Below are 12975 nucleotides of genomic sequence, written 5' to 3'. Positions count from 1 at the left end.
TCGACCTTACCATAATTACTCCACTTGGATTGAATATTTAAATTAAATTTTATTCAAAAATGGGGGAAGGGTATATTTTAATATGAAAATTACATGATGGATGTTTTGGTTGAAGCTATATAAAAGAAATTAATGAGTTTTGGTACACATTTTTTCCATCAGCTGGACATTTAGATATGTCATCGTTACACTTTTATTGGGACATTATCAAGATTATCAGAGATGCTATAGGTGTTTTGGACACATTTTCTTTGGTATAAGATGATATCAGAAATATCCTATCAATCTGAAATTTCCTTTATCAAGATTTCTTTGCAGCAGTCCTTTCAGATCTGTCTTCCATAAAAAGGGTCTCAAAATTAATGTTTTCTAGATTTAATGACAAGATTTGCAACTTTTCATGGGCTAAGACTACCTCAACCCCCTCCCCCCTTACCACCACCTTTTATTTAACATTTATTTCTTATTGTATCTTTCAAGCTGGTAAGATGTCACTCAACCAGTTGGACTGACCCTCGTTTACCAGACCCAATAAGTCACCATGTGGATGGTGTCACATGGATGCTTTCGAGCTTATGGGGCTGAGTTTTTTTGTAATTTTGTAGTATTTTAGATAGAGTATACACATCCCCAACATAAGGAAAATGTCAATCTCACTCCACAAATACCATTATGTTATTTTTCATCAGAGTTGTTTTTTTAATTTCCCAAAGTAACTTCCTTCTCTATATTGCATGTTATCTTCAGTTGGGATCGTTTGCACAGCTCTTTTTTGATATACATTCTATTTTGGATGTTTCCCCTATAAATCTTAGTAGTATTTATTTCCTGAAATATAAATGCTTTAGAAGCTCAATTTTTTTCCCATTTTCTTCCTTTTTTACTTCCTTCATAAGATTGCAACATCTACTAGTATGTAGTCTTTGTGTACTCATCTGAGACACTATCAACAAAATCTCGGTCATTATTTTTTTATCTTTAATTCCTCCTAAAAGTTTTCCATCTGTGCTTCCTCAATTCTTTGGCTGTGGCATGGAAAAAATGATATTTGGAAGCATTCACTGACAAGGTACAAGTGAATCAGAGGCGAGTCACCAATGTCTTGGAGCAGTTGAACCAAGAAATGGCAAATATCAATGCTAATATGAATAACAAGAATCCAATGGTTGCAGCTTCTAACGATTTCGCGAGTGCACCTCTCCCTACACCTGATCAAATACTAGAATTTGATTGTACCTTTAAGGGAGGAGATATACCGATTTTCAGCATTTACCAATTGATAAATACAATATTAAGGTAAAATTACATCAGTGTGAAATTGAGTTTATTCAATCATATTTATAAACCTATACTTTTAAAATAATTACATATCTAGTGATGAGTAAGGGTCATCTCCACAGGTAACGGATGTTAGGGAAGAAAATCTCTCGATTGGGTGAATTTAAGAAGATGAGAATAGTTACATTTAGTGTATGAGCTTGTGAATTTGTATCGATAATGGTAACGATGAGGAGATAGGAGGCATTCAAGAAGAAAGACGACTGACATGTTAGTACTTGTAGTAAAAGGTAGAGCAAGACAAGAGGATGAAGGTAGATGTGAGTGGTAGCATAAAATGAGGTTGTGAGATATGATGGGAATGAGCAGTAAGATGAGAGATGGCTAACTAGGGTGTTATTAGTAACGGTTTAAGATAGAAGAAGATGAAGAGATGAGATGGGGTCGTGACAATGGCATGGTAGGTAGTGGATATGATGATGAAGGTGGTGATATTGAGATAGGATGATGAGTAAATCAAAGAGGTAGTAATGTATGTTGGCTTAAATTGGGAAGATAGAGGAAGGTGACGAGATCACCACAATGTATTAGAAGACGTGAAATGGATGAGAGTGGATGAGGATGGATGATGAAAGAGGTGGATGAATGATGGCGATGGATGAATACGATGGATGAATATGATTGGTGAAGGTTGTGGAAGGAGAAGATAGTTAAACTAAATAAATGTGTTGGAGAAAACTCAATGTAAGGAAAGAGGCTAACCTTAAATCCCCATATTTTGTTGGGATGAAGGCATCATCCAACAATAGATCAACCTCCCCACTTCTCTGTTGAACCTCTCCGAGCACTAGAGACACCAAAGAACACTTCATGGACCTTAAATACTTTACTTTCTTTCACGCTGCCTCTCTAGGAGGAAGTGAGCTTAAAAATATTTTCTATAAATATTGGGCACCCAATTTATAGATACAACTATATAGATAGATAGAGGACGAAGAAATGACATTGTTATTAAAATGTCAGCTCAATCCGAGTTCTGGATCGTCAGATATCAAACCTGAAAGTTTGGGCATTCGTAGCCATCAATTTAATTCAAATATTTCTCTCTCCTAATCCTTGTTAGCGCACTCACATCATTTATTAGGGTTTTGTCTTGTCTGAGCATTAAATACAATAATTGGTTGAGATTCTATCTTGTCATCTGCACTCGATGGCTCCCATCGCACCACTTATCACCTTGGGAAAAAGAGAAAAAAGGGAATAATCATAGCATATAATTTAAATATGTCATAAATCAACCAGAAGCATGCGCCACATCAGCGGCCCTTCCTTTTAAATTGAATGAGGATGCAACACATGTGCACCGCTTGTACACATGTACATCACATGTACAAGTGCACACCACATATACATGTGCACACCAATTGTGCATGTGGTGCCATGTGTTGCATGATACGTAAGCGTCGCCACACTTTTTTATTATTCCAAGGGGAGAGATGGAGAGAAGAAATAATTTTTAATCTACTTTGCCTCGGTCCCGAGAACGCATTTCTTGCAAAAAAAATACATTTTTCTGATTGATCCACGTCACCTGCGCCGGGAAAAATCAAAATATAATTATGTTTGCATTAAATGCACTTATGGCATGGCGCATCGCGATGCCATAACTGCATAGCTAAATGATTGGCTGATGCTAATAATTTAGCGAGTTAATGATTGGTTGTCGCCAACTTTGTTTCTGTCGCCGTTCGACAAATCTAATAGCGACACGTGGCGTCGCAAAATAAAAGATTTATAATAAGTTTTAAAATTCATATTTAATAAAATAAAATCTCAACAATGCAAAAAATATCATATTTATGTAGTGGCTAGGGGTAAATTTATCATTGTAGTAACATAGTTCTTTTTCTTTTCTCGTTGATGATCATATTCCATCATTCTCAAATTCCTACTTCAATTGCTCCTATTATAAGGATGATGATACAAATCTCATTGTACCCTAGTAGTAACTCCTAATTTGATGTTACTATGAGGCTTGTTATTGTTATGAACATATTGAGTTGGATGTAATGGAAATATATGTGGCCAAAAAGCCAATCACACATTCCACATCTCGTTCCATATTCATTAAAAGAACATATTCATTATAATGCACGTGTGATGCTTATAATAAAATCCATGAATACATGATCTGACTTAGTGAATGATGATGAGATCGTACTGCAAAGTTCCCTAGTCTTGAAGCACGTGTTCTAAATATTCATATTCGAAGGATACAGGAGAAGGACATTGAAGCATCCATATAGAATAACATTATCTAGCCTCAGTCATATGCTTAATTACTTTGGACTTGCCAATAAAGGGTATTGGGCCGCTCGAGTTGTTAACTAGACTGATACATAGGCCTAGAGGCTCACACGCAAATGGTCTTTTGGACGACAGAAGATATACTTAAGTTTTGGGGGTTTTATGAAAAATACCCACTTAGTATAAATAGGGGAAGGCCCTGAAAAAAATTCACCCAAGCCAAAATTATTCTAGGCCTTCCCCTTGCTTAGTATAATGGAAAACTCCTCTTATAAGCCTTTCCCTTCCTCTCCCTTCTCCCCAAATCCCCCTCTCCACTCCCAATGCGATCGGGATGATGTAATGACGACGATGGAGGTAGAATGGGGCTCGTCAAGAGGAGGAGGAGATCCAACGTGGTGAGGACTGCGTGGATACGTCTAGAGGCTGCACACTTGAGCAACTCGACTCGCCTCACACGCGGACCCAAGAAGTCACGGATGCAATCCATGGCAAGGTACTTCGTTTCAATGATTTTATCGATGCCGTTAGGATTTCATTATGAGTTTTTGGCTGCGTGTAATCCTCGTCTTCATCTAGACCTAGGTATCTAGCACCCAGCAGGATGTACCATGGGAGTCGTAGACACATGCTGAGCACTGTATGAAGTACAATCAACATAAAGTGGTGCTATTTTTCAGACTTTATATAAGATTCCCAAGTTAGTTCTGTCTCTGAGAGATAAATCCATAACTTCCCGTAGAGTATTAGGTTTGTAATTTGGGACTTCTGTCCTTATATCAGGATCAAGATCCCACCCCTCAAGTAAGCACTTTCTTTACTTTCTAGTTCTATCAAAGGTAATTGAATCACAATTGACTCAAACTCAGAGTGGAATTCTTGCACTAATCCGCACTATTGAGCCTCAAACAATTTATGATGTAAAACATGGGCTGATAATGCATATCTACCTTCAAAGAAATTCATAAAATATAGCCAAATGATCAAGATGTAATGCAATGAGATTTAGCTTGTTCTGATCAGCCATATGATATAACTTGGAGCGTTCCACACATGTTAACCAGGCCTGTGATTGGTGATAATAAGTATTTTAGTAGCTTAATATGACCATATTTACATGTTTATTTGTGTTAACTAATTATATATGCATGTTATCAAGCTTAGAAAGATTAAATTTATTTTAATAATGGCATTCTGAATTTTTAGTATTTTTATGTATTTTGGGGATTTTTCTGACTTCAAATTCTGAAATAATATACTTTTCTGAGTCAGAAAAGATATGAATTTTCTAATAAATATTCCTTCATGTACGTGAATGAAAGAGAACCATTGACACAATAATTATTGGATGCCAAAATCATTAGACTGTTAACCATCCCCTTTTCAAGCCTAGTTTTGTTTATTAAAAAGGACGGTGGGTGGAGGATTTTTATTTGCTATCGAGAATTAAACAAGATTACCATACCAAATATATTTTCTATACACATAGTGGAGGAACTATAGAAGAGTTGCACAGAGCACTATTATGTCAGAAAAGATAAGAATTCTAAACCATCTGTCGTGGAAGACTTAAATGGAATTGTAACGGCATCACTAAAATATAAAATGAAGCACATATGCAAGGATCACATCCGTGATTTCATAGATCTTGGAGTAAGACGAGTCGAGATGCTCAAATGTGCAGCCTCTAGATGTATCCTTGCGATCCTTGATAGGTCAAATCTTCTCCTTCACCCTTGCAGACTCTGTACACCCTCTGTCATCATCATTACACCGTCACAATCACGTAGAGAGGAGGTGTGGGTATAAGGGAGAAGAAGGGAAGGCCCCTGAACAATTCTGGCCTTAGTGAATTTTTTTCAGGGCCTTACCCTATTTATACTATGTGGGTATTTTCCATAAAACCCCCTAAACTTAAGTGTATCTTTTGAAATCCAAAGAACTTTTGCGTGGGACCCTCTAGGCCCATGTATCAGTCTAGGTAATGACTCAAGTGGCCCAATAATCTATTGGACTTCCAAATTAATTAACTCTATCATCATGTAGATTAATTAATGTTGAATCAATTTAACCCAATCAATAGGTAGAGTCTTCAACACATGGGGTACCAAGCTACACATCGTGCTCTAGAAGTTACAAAGGAGTATGTATCTACTCACTCACAGAACCTATTCGTCATTTTTAGTGCTTTAATATGATCATATTTACATTTATATTTACATTAATCACTCATATTTGCATGTTATCAAGCTTAACAATGATTAAATCTATTTTTAGAATGATTTTCTGAATCTTCTGAATTTTTTTGGGATTTTTCTAAAATTATATTCTAAAAGAATATAATTTTAGAGACAGAATATGATTTTTCTGCAATTTTTTGTCATTGAATTTGGAAAGATATGATTTTTCTAAGTCAAAACATATATATTTGTTGGGTATTTATTTTATTTAATAAGAAATTATAAAGTATTTTTGGCTTTTTTTGGCGCAGGGCGGTGTGGCGCGCTCAAGTCCACTCATTTAAAACAAAAGAAGGAAGAAGAAAAAAGAAAGAGGGTGATGTGGCGCGCGCCGCCATGTCAGCCTGGAGAAAGAGTTTTTGTATGCTTTTTCTTTTGTTTTTCCTTGTGCTTTTTTCAGGTATATGTGGCGCAGAATACTAAAAGCGCCCACACAGAATATGAAAAGCACGGAATCTCAAGCGCTTTGACTTCTCAGGGGACACAGAAAATGAGGACGCTGATGAGGAGAGAGAAGGAAATCAAGGGCTAGGAGTGGCTCAACTTCAAACGGCCATAAGTTTTGACCTACAATTCTGATTGAGCTGAAATTTTAAGCATTGCTTCATCTTCCACTCCTCTTTCTATTCATACCCTCTGATCTATAAAAGAGGCCCTGGATCATTGTGAAATTCATCTTGAACTCGCTTCCCACTTGTGTGGGCTGATTGAAAGATAGTGAGTTTTGAGATCCATCAATTGTGTTCTTGTGTCCTGGGTGTGTTGAGAGAATTATAGGAGAAGAGGGGGAGCTTACCAGAACTCGTAAATTGTCGTGATTCTAGTGGAACGTAAGGATATAAGGTAAGCATCTACGCCTTACATTGTTTCTTTTCCGACATCATAATTCGCTTAATTAGTGTTCATCATTATATTTTCACTCTCATTTTACTCCTTTATACTCTCTTATATTGTCTCTCTATCCTCTCCATCACACCGTCTACATTCAACCTCTATCATTGTTCACACACTCGGCCATCACATATCCTTAACGTTCACTTACTCGTTGTTAAATTAACATATAACTTACATCCTCTTACTGGATATCTGATGCAGGACAACTGGGGAAAAAGACGACCATGGGGACGGGTATGACAACGACGGGTGGAGGATGCAAAACGGGTTTGGAGGGAGGGATTAAAAAGATCGCAGAATCCACACGATCGAATCCAAAAACCTAAAATCGATGAAATAATGGTGGTGCAACCCTGTTCCTCGTCGAGGGCGGGAGTACTGTCTTCAACCACCGCGACGATGACGAAGCACCAAATGCAATACTATGAATTCACGTCCGCAGGAAGTCTCACGAAAGACGACTATGTGGAAGTTCCAAGAAAATCAAATCAAATCTGACGGCGGTGGAAGAATCCTCATGGAACACTGGACAAAGAACACTCGACACCAAAGAGTTCAGGCATACCTCAGCATCGTAGTGCGTGACGAGGCTACGGGTAATTCAGGTCGTGACGTGATTGGGTGATCCGGGCGTTGTATGGCACACTGCACAAAAATATTTGGGCGTTCCGGGTGTTGAATGACCCTAGTATTGAGTCGTCTGCGCTGGCAGGGTTGCTTGACATGTGAGGGCATGTGGACGAAGAGAAGAAGCCAGCGGATGCAGGTGATTGTAGGTGCAGGTGACACCGACGTGTGCAGGCGACCGTGAGCGGGGCGGCCGGCGCTGGGCGTCTAACGTGGGAGGCCCTGGGTAGGGCCAGCCGGCGCTGGCGTCTGGCGCAGGCGGCCTTAGGCCAGGTGGCCTGCGCTGGGCTTTGGCGCGGGCAGCCCTGGGCAGGCGTCCGACGCTGGCCTCTGGCGCGAGCAGCCTTGGGTGGGCGGCCTGCGTTGGACGTTGGCATGGATAGCTCTGGGCAAGGCAGTCGGTGCTGGCATTTGGCGCGGGCGGCCTTGGCAGGGGCGGCCTGCGTTGGGCGTTGGCGCGGGCGGCCCTGGGCAAGAACGGCCTGAGCTAGAGAAACGGGTGCTGGCAAAGAGGTAGAAGGAAAGAGAGAGAGAGAAGGAAAGAGGAGGGTAGAGGGAGAGGAGGGGAGAGGATGGGAGAGGATGGGAGAGAGAGAGAGAGAGAGAGAGAGAGAGAGAGAGAGAGAGAGAGAGAGAGGAGAGGGGGGGTAGCTGGTGGCGGCGATGATGGCGCGGACGGCGACGGCTGGGAGAAGGGGAGGCTAGGGCAAGTCCTCCAAGAAGAGTTAAAGAAACTCAATTCCTGAATTATGACTTGCCTGACTGTTTCTTGGAACATTGGCCTATACATATAGGCCTTGGAGGAAAATGAAAATACAGTTAATAAAAATAAAGATGAGCGACGTGGTTTTGTGTCACGTCAGGGGGCAGTTCTTGATCTGTATTTGGCAACGTGTCAGGACGCGTAAAGGGGCATGCATGGGTGGAGACGTGCCTGATGCTGGCGTGTTGACTTTGTCCAGTGACGATGGCGGCGTGCCCTTAGTAGTGGCGTTGACTTCGAATGACGGTGGTGGCGCTTCCGGTGTCGATGTGTTGACGCTATCGCCACCAATATCACTGGCTCATATCCTCTACACTTGTGTTCATCTCTTCTCTCATTAATCATCACTATCATAAGAAATTAATTCCTTAATCATCATTCTCTATGGAGATGGTACATACTCATCACTAACTAAGTATTCTTAAGTACGGTCAAATATATTTTTATTGAATAATCTCAATTACCAACAATGAATTGAACCCCAAAAATTGAGATTATCAGTTACCATGTACATATAGTTCCTCATTCACGTGAAACTCCTAGGATGACTTAGGATATGGTCAATTGTCAAATCCAAATCGGTCATGCGAGTTAGTTCTGATGCGCTTGGAAATCATCGAAGAACTCTTCTCTGATATTTCATTGCCTTGGCCAAAGACTTCATCGCATCATCTTCCTTGAGTTTTCATCTCTTATACCAAGGGTGGGCGAGCCCATCTTGACAACTCAATCGTCTTCACAAACTTCTTGATGCACCCGAACTAAGACTATTTAGAATCCCAAGATTAGAGACACATAAGTCATATTCAAAGTAAAACTGTTTGTCCACAATACCTCTTTGGTGTCTCTGGTGTAAGGACCATTTACACAACCGTGACATGAATCAAGCTGATTAACAGTTTGATATGTTACCATTCAAGGGTTCGTATGGATCAATTCAATGAACTCTTTCCACTAAAGAGCACCCACTATCTATTTTGTGTCTCCACATGAATGGCTACGGGACCGGCCATACTCATCATATGATATAGGCTAGATATTTCTATTCTATCTCGATACTTCGATGTCCTTCTCTAGTATCCTTCGAATAGGAATATTTAGAATACATACTTAAAGACTAGTGATATATGTATTACTCTATCATCATAATTCACCAAGTCTGTTCATATATTACCATCAACTATAGTAAGGCCATTTCTTTTAGATCCCATGAAAAATTTACATATGAGAGGGAATTAATGACAAATGTTTGGTAATTATTTGTGAAAATGCCACTTTTATTTCAAAAATCCTTCATTTTAACATATCAAGTTTCATTATGTTGCCTTCATGACTGATAAGGATCCCTCATCAATAACACAAATGAATTTCTAACATATTGGGGTACGATTTTGAAAAAAAGTGCAAAACATTGTGGCAGATGTGTTATCTTGTTCCATGAGTGATGTGGCAATTAATATTGGTTAATCATTGGCTGGAAAAGTCACAGCCAGAGCAAGAAATTTAACAAGACACCACCTTTATAGAAAATATACTATTTACACTCTATCACAATTTTCTACTCTGTAAGAAGAAATTGGTTGTTCCGAGTTTTTCTTTGTTGATTTTTAAGACATTGATGCCAAATTAGGGACCACGGTGGATTTATCCTTGGATACGTGAAGGTATACCCTTAGATTTTATTGAAGGACTACATAACTCTCATGGGTAAAATTCCATACTAGTGGTAGTTGACAGATGAGTAAATTTGTGTGTTTTATTCCAACTAAATATCTGTTTTCTGCTAAAGACATAGCTCATGTATTCATCAAACAAATTCTGAGAGTGCATAGAGTACCAAGGTACATTGTTTATGTCAGAAGGATTTTGTTTCACAAGTTCATTTTGGAAGGAATTACACAAGTTAGAAGGTACTTCATTAAGGCTTTGTTCTTCCTATAGTCTTGAGATAGATGGTTAGACGAAAGTCACTAGTGAAAGTCTTGACTGCTACTTATGGTGTTTTCCTTCAGAACAACCTAAAGAGTGGACCAAATGTTTGTTGTGGGAAAATTGTAATTGTGATACTTATCTACACTCAACTATAAGGATTACATTTTTTATGGTAGCGTATGGAAGGGTCCCTCCTCAACTTCTTCGTTATGAATGCTCTATCATCCCTCCGGATTTGTTAAATACTCTACTCCAAGAGAGGGATCATAAACTAAAGGTGAAAAAACATATCTAGCCAAAGGTAAAAAAGCATGAAGCATCAAGTTAACAAATGCACAAAACAAAGCCTACTTGAGACACTGACCATACCAAATGGGATCTCTTGCGAAGAAGAGCTCTGAAGAGCTCTCTTCTAGATATTTCAGTCCTTACAAAATCTTAAAACATATAACTATAAGCTGATAAGCTTGATCTACCAGGGACCTGTAAACTGCATTCCATTTTCAAACATCTCAACAAAGAAAGGCCATCAGTGACAATATTTATACTTTTTATATTCCATCTAATGTATCCAAAAGTTTGGAATTATAGTTCTATTCTGAATGTATACTCTCGTATCACTTTTGATGCAGGACAACTAATGCAGGACGACTAATGCAGGACGACTATGGTGACCGTAAAGGGGACGACGGGTGGGGAGGAGTGTAGACGACTGATGAGATTGGGAAAAGAATGATGAGGTGCTATATGTGAGGGTTGGTTTTGGGAGGAGGTGGATAAAACAGACCACAAATTCACACGGTCGATCTCGAGAGATTTAAATCTGATGAAATAATGGTGGTGCATCCCCTTTCCTCGTTGAGGGCGGGAGTACTGTCTTCAACCACCGCGATGATGCCAAGCACCAAAATCAATACTATCGAATTCACGCTCACGGGAAAACTCAAGAAATACCTAATCCACTAGTCGTTGAAAATTTCAGAAAACCTAAAACAAATCCGACGGCTGTGGAAGAACTTCTCGCGGAACACTAGACGAAGAACACGGACACCAAAGAGTTTGAGGGGTACCTCTGCACTAGGAGTGCGTGACGAGGCTGCGAGAAATTCTCGACGTGTCGTTGGCAGGATGATTGACGTGCGCTTCGACAGGGTGTCGCGGATCCAATTGCGCGGTCAGTGGGGTCAAGGGGAGTCGCCTTGCGGGTGCGGGCAGCCCCGACACCAAAATGGTATGCACGACGACCTGTGGTTGTGAGGGCATCCGGGGCGTGGGTGGTCGGCGTGGCAGCCGGCGCTATGTTGCTTGCGTGGGCGGCCGGCTTGGCAGCTTGCGCGGCCGGCCGGCTTGGCAGCCTGCGGGGACGGCGCTCATGCGGGTGGCCGGTTTGACTGCCTGCGCAGGGGCGGCCGGCCCTGGCGCTTGGCGGCCTAAGCGCTGGGCAGCCCTAATGGGGTGGCCTAGTGCTTAGGCGGCCAAGCGTTGGGAAGCCCTGGCGGGGGCGGCCCTAACGTGGGCGACTTGGCGCTAGGACGGCCGGGTGCTTGGGGCTGGGCACGAACAGGCAGAGAGAAAGAGAGAGAGAGGGCGGCGGTTGGTGACGAGTCCTCCAAGAAGAGAAAAAACTCAATTCTTGAATATAACTTTCCCAAATGTTTCTTGCAGCATTGGCCTATATATATAGGCCTTGGAGGAAAGAGAAAATGCGAGAGATAAAAATAAAAGTAAAGATAGGCGATGTGATATCATGTCACGTCAAAGGGCAGTTCTTGATCTGGCATTGACGACGTGTCATGATGCATGACGGGGCATGCGTAGGTGGAGACGTGCTTGATGGGGCATGCGTAGATGGAGACGTGCTTGATGCCGGTGCGTTGTCTTGGTCGATTGATGGTGGCGGTGTGTCCGCAGAAGTCGTGTTGACGTCGTCGCCATCAACTTTACTAGGGACTACATGCAAGAGTTGGTCATGGAAGAACATGGTTAATAACGAAGTCACCTAGGATGATGTCGATCTCATTGAACATCAATTTCTCAACTTTCCACTCGAGGACCAAGTGGTCTTTGGCCCTAGAGTAATGATAAGCCCTTGACGATGACTTATTAAAGGAAGAGGAGGTGCAAAAATGGTGTCGAAGGTGTGTGTTACCTACACCTGCCTATGAGTTTGAATACAAAGAGGGTGTATGCTCTATATAAGGGAAGAGACCTTGACAGTTTGGGCCTTTCAATAAAATTTTCAACAAAAGGGGACGGGGAGATTCTCTACGTCTTCGCCTGCAAGAGGAGCCCGATCTGATCATCCTTTTGAGATCCAATAATGAGAAGTCTGATTCAACTTCTCCATTTGTTTTATCTACTTCTGGTGCAAGTCTGTGGCCTTTGGGTACTCACCTGGGACCCTTTCAACATAATCTCAGTCTTCATTTGGTTATCTTTCATTCCGCTTTTGAACAATCAGTATTTATCATCTGGTTTCTTTTGATCAGAACTATCTTGGGCCCTTGTTTTACTCCTAACAGTCAACACAGCCTCTGACTCAAGTTGGAGTCCTAAAAACGTTGATGTATCATCAACCTTGTCAAGGGAAGACCCAAATACTTGGGAATAATGAAGCAGTTTGGATTAGAGGCATCCAAGCAGCGCTGAAGATTCCCATGCAACATACCTACAGAACTTTTTTTGGCAACTATAACTAAACATGTCTGAATGGACCTGCATTTCATCAAGGTGAAGTAAAGGAATGGGGCCTCTTGTATCTCAGGTCATAGGAGCAACACACATGCTTTTAGTAAAGAATTTAGTGGTACTACACTGAAGATCATGAGAAAGATGGGAGACCAAGTGACATACAGTCACTAGCTAGAGAGGGAGGGATATCAGAAATTCAGAAGATACTAATGTTTCATGTTTCCATTATTTTCTTCACCAATT

The sequence above is a fragment of the Wolffia australiana genome, chromosome 5 (genome assembly GCF_029677425.1).
Source record: "Wolffia australiana isolate 7733 chromosome 5, ASM2967742v1".
In the NCBI taxonomy this organism is placed as follows: Eukaryota; Viridiplantae; Streptophyta; class Magnoliopsida; order Alismatales; family Araceae; genus Wolffia; species Wolffia australiana.
The sequence above is the reverse complement of the archived record's forward strand: the minus strand, read 5'-3'. Positions refer to the sequence as shown.